At 30.9% G+C, this 4,926-nt stretch overlaps 1 long non-coding RNA gene across 1 annotated transcript; it reads left to right on the top strand.

Annotated features, from left to right (window-relative positions):
• Nucleotides 1-2,518: 2,518 nt before the first annotated feature.
• On the top strand, nt 2,519-4,116 carry LOC131032631 (uncharacterized). The gene is made up of 3 exons (XR_009103483.2): nt 2,519-3,284; nt 3,476-3,690; nt 3,814-4,116. It is a non-coding gene; the product is annotated as an uncharacterized LOC131032631 (long non-coding RNA).
• The last annotated feature ends 810 nt before the right edge of the window (nt 4,117-4,926 follow it).

Raw genomic sequence — 4,926 nt, 5'->3', positions numbered from 1 at the left:
TTGTAAGAATTACAATTTATTTGTAATATTAATAAGGAATTATACATTGCATTGAATCTATCCATTTATCTTTGTAATTTGTACATATTCTCTTCTAGATGTTCAACATCAACATACTTATCTTTCTATTCCAAATGACCTACTATGAATACTCACTTCCAAATTATGCACTCTCATCAAATGAATACAACATCAAACTACTAATCCCACCTAATCCTAACTCTAACTACATATCCTAACACTATTGACAAGAACTTGACGCTTTGCGTCACTTAATATATATTTTATATACTAATTATTAATAAAATGCCATCACCTAATCATTAATAAAATAAAAAAATTACTTCTTCTTATGACATCAATAAAGATAACCTTGAATAGCATCTATTTAAAGAAATGGAAGATTAAACGTGAATGAGGAATATGCTAGTGGAGTCTGTTTGGCGAAATGTTTGGCTCAGGTCCCACACTAACCCCATGTTCTCATGCAGTTGCTTAACTCTATTTTCTGCTTAAATTTAGAAGTTTTCCCTATTTTGATGGAGCAACTATTGTTTAGGAATTAGAAATAAGTTGTGAAAATAAGTAGCGACTGCTTATTAACAAAAATGCCACGTGGCTCCACAATTTGCTTTCCCTTTTTTTTAAGACTTTATTCCTTTTTTTTTCTTTTTCAAATTGCTCCACAAATAATTCGTAAAAATATTGAAAGGCGCTACTAACCAAAACAAGTGCCACGTAGTGGCTAGTACTTGCCGTTTAGATTTGTAATAGTAATTGAGTATGCTTTTTTGCAAACAATTAGCAAATACAAGAGATTAATAATTTTGTAATCGTAACTTTAATTGAATTATAACCCTAATTAAGTTGTAATTTTATTTGAACCCTAACTATATTCCCTAGCCTAAATTGAACGCTAATCTTAACCCTCACCCTAACCCTATTTTAACTCTAATAAAAGTCATCTCTTTAATTCCAATTATAACTCTAATCTAAATTGAATTGTATTCCTAATCTCATTGAATCCTAACCATAATTTAACCCTAACCCTAAATCAAAAGTTTTACCTATAAGGCTAATTGATCCTTAAGCCCAACTCCAATTTAACTTTACACCTAACCTTATATATGTTATTCTTTTGTATTTATGAAGAATTAGATATTTGGTTATGCTTTCTAATTAGTACATTCAATTAAAAGTTTTACATTTTAAAGATTTTTATCTAATATATTTTGTAGATTGTGTCATTATCTTCACATTTTCAATTGACATTAAAGATAAAAAAAGATATCTCCAATCAACTAGAACAAATTAAATTTCATTTTTTAATGAAAAATATATAAATATGAATTCATATTGATAATCTTCAATCAAACTATAACTATTTTAATATTATTCGATTAAAATCTTATTTTAATTAGAATAGATTTTAATATATTAAAAATTGAGCTCATGGTTAAGCTAAATATCATAGAAGGTAAAATTATTATGCTATTTTATTGAAATGATATATATTTGTTATAGTAAAAAATATTTTTTGTTAACATGAAATAGGCATAATATATATTATTAACTCATGACCTAAAAATTTAATGACCTAAATATTATTTTAAAGAACCAAAAAACTCCGGGTTTTATTATGCTATTTTATTGAAATGATATATATTAAGTGAACTAAAGATTATTTAAATAACCTATCTAAATATTATTTTAATAACCTAAAAATTTGCCTTAAAAAATAATTTGATAGTTGATTTAATTAGATATGTTATTCTTTTGTATTTATGAAGAATTATATATTTGCTTATGCTTTCTAATTAGTAGATTCATTTAAAAGTTCTACAATTTAAAGATGTTGATTTAATATATTTTGGAGATTGTGTCATTATCTTCTCATTTTCATTTTTTATGAAAAATATATAAATATAAATTCATATACATAATCTTCAATTAAAATATAACTATTTTTTATTACTATTTTAATATTATTAAATTAAAATCTTATTTTAATTAGAATAGATTTTAATATAAAAAAAATTGAGGACATGGTTAAGCTAAATATCATAGAAGGTAAAATTCATTATGCTATTTTATTGAAATGATATGAATTTGTTATAGTATAAATTTTTTTTTGTTAACATGAAATGAGCATAATACATAAAAAATTAATGACTTAAGTATTATTTTAATGACCTAAAAATCCCCAAATAATTTCAATAATGAAAGCAAAATTTATTATAATATTTGAAATGATATATATTTGTTATAGTATAAATATTTTTTGTTAACATGAAATAGGCACAATATATATTATTAGTTAAATTGATTTACTATGCTATTATTGAAATGATATATATTTATTATAGTATAAATATTTTTTATTAATATGAAATAAGCACAATATATATTATTAGTTAAATTGATTTACTATGCTATTATTAAATCAAATAAATAAACTCAAGTGGATCCGAAAATAATTTCAATGATGAAAACAAGCAGGGGCATCCCTAACAAGCCTATGGGCTAAAAATTGCCCTTCAATGAATGTTTTAAACCTTAGTCGAGGGAGTAACCTCTGCGATTCTGTTAAATAAGGTTTGTTGTGGTCTTTGCGATTGTAATGGGAGTTCTATCTCCTGTTCTGCAAGATGAAATTGTCGGCAGTGCCTGCTTAGGGTGGAATTAAATTCCCATCACATTCTCAGATGTTTGTGTGAATGCTGGAAGGGGATACTAAAGAGTCCACATTTCCGAGCAGTGGATATGCGTGCTCTGTATGTAAAACAGATTTGGCTTCAAATCCTCCGTAATTATAACCCTTCAGAGAAGACTTGGGGAGGCTTCTACCCATTCCCCAAACCCTTATTGATGGGAAGGCATTTCCAATCATTGCTCACCGCCATTTAGTGAAACAAAATTTTGGTTTTGATCTCAGATACGGATGTGACAGGTTATCGTTGTATGATTTTTTTTTCTAGATGACAATGGAGTGCCCTCATGCCCCACATGGCGGGGGCACTTTGCGTCCGCATCTGATGAGGACAAACGACTGATTTATGTCGGTGGAGGGAGGATTTGATGACTTCCTCCGTAGTGCTGCTGTTCACAACGCGAAGGGGGACAAAGCGGATCTTCTCTTCGACGCGAATAACCCTCTGGAGCGCTCACGGAAAGCTTTAGACAAGTTGCATGTGACCACCATTAAGGTTTTCGATTACTGACACACAAAGCTGGAAAACTATGGATAACATACTCAGGCCTGTGTTTGTCGTAATTGCATTTGGGTGCGTGTATTGTTTTTCTCCCAGAAAATTGATTGAATACACAACTGTAGCCAATATAAGTTGGATATTGTAGGGCATCTTGATAAGCATCGTATTTTTAGTTAGGGTACAGTAGTTGGCTTAACATCTTTGTGGGTACATGCAATCTCTGATTCCTCACTGACCTTTTATATGCTTGTACAAGAGAATAGGAGTATAGTTCAAGTGGATTGGCATTGACAGCCCTCCAGACTTTGATTACTGTGTTGATGCTGCTACCACACTGGATCTTTGACCGTTTCTTAATTTTGAGGATATCAGTCTGAACAATGATCAGAACACATCTACCCAGTTGCACGTGTTGGCGGTAATAGGACAGGGAAGCTATCCTTGCAAGTAGGGGGGTCATACATGTGGGAATAAGATGGTAAATCATTGAAAGTTTAGGACTTTATCTCCAATTAGGATTTCAAAAAGGCCTTCCAACTTGTTATCTCAGTTGCTGGACATAAGACTAGTTTACTTTTGTTCATCCTGGATTTGTATGCAGATCAAATGATAACCAACAAATCAATTTCCCCAGTGGAGATTTTTGAAGTTCAAGTCCAATCCTTGTGTATCTACACAAGAAGTTGTTAAAAACTATGGTAACATGATATCAAACATTAGCCCAGTATTGTGGTTTTGATTTCTATACGGGAAGCTAAATAGCTATGGGCAATAGACTCGAGCCTTTATTGAACAGAACTGTAGGCAAGATCAGTTGAACATTGTAGGTCCTCTTCCAACAGGATATTGGTGTTCATTTATTAGTTGGCTGGTCATAATAATTTTGTAAGTACATGGGATCCCATTTTTTTTGGATTCTATTCATTTTAAGAATAGGTCACAAGTTTAAATTTTGGAGGGAGTACGGTATATATGTCTCAAATTTAAGGCACATTTACATGTCTCCCTCTTTTTAACTGAAAGTAAAATATGAAATAATCCCATATACTATAAGCCATCTATAAACCAAAAAATAAATCATTTAATTTTGAAGATACATCTACCTAGATGCATTTATAGTAAGAAGACGGGGAAGCAATCCTTACAAGTAGGGGGTCATACATGTGGCAATAAGTTGGTAAATCATTAAAAGTCAATCACATTATCTCCAATTAGGATTTCAAAAAGGCCTTCCAACTTGTTGTCTCAGTTGCTGGACATAAGACTAATTTACTTTTGTTCATTCTGGATTTGTATGCAGGTCAAACGATAACCAACAAGTCAATTTCCCCAGTGGAATTATTTGAAGCTCAAGTCCAATCCTTGTACATCTACACAAGAAGTAGTTAAAACTATGGGTAACATATAGCAAACATTAGCCCAGTATTGGGGTTCTGATTCCTACACGAGAAGTTAAAAAACTACGGGCAATAGACTGAAGCCTATGGTTGAACATGACTGTAGGCAATATCAGTTGAACATTGTAGGCCTCTTTCAACAGGTTATTGGTGTTCATTTATTAGATGGAGTACAGTAGCTGGTAGCTGGTCATAATATCTTTGTGAGCATATGAGATCTCATTTATTTGTATTTTTCAAAGAGAAGTCACAAGTTCAAATTTTGTCAGAAATAGGATATGTATGTCTTGAATTTGAGGTACAATTAGATGCCTCTT

Source organism: Cryptomeria japonica, chromosome 11, assembly GCF_030272615.1.
Source record: "Cryptomeria japonica chromosome 11, Sugi_1.0, whole genome shotgun sequence".
Lineage (NCBI taxonomy): Eukaryota > Viridiplantae > Streptophyta > Pinopsida > Cupressales > Cupressaceae > Cryptomeria > Cryptomeria japonica.
Note: the sequence above shows the minus strand (reverse complement) of the source record. Positions and strands in the feature narration are given on the sequence as shown.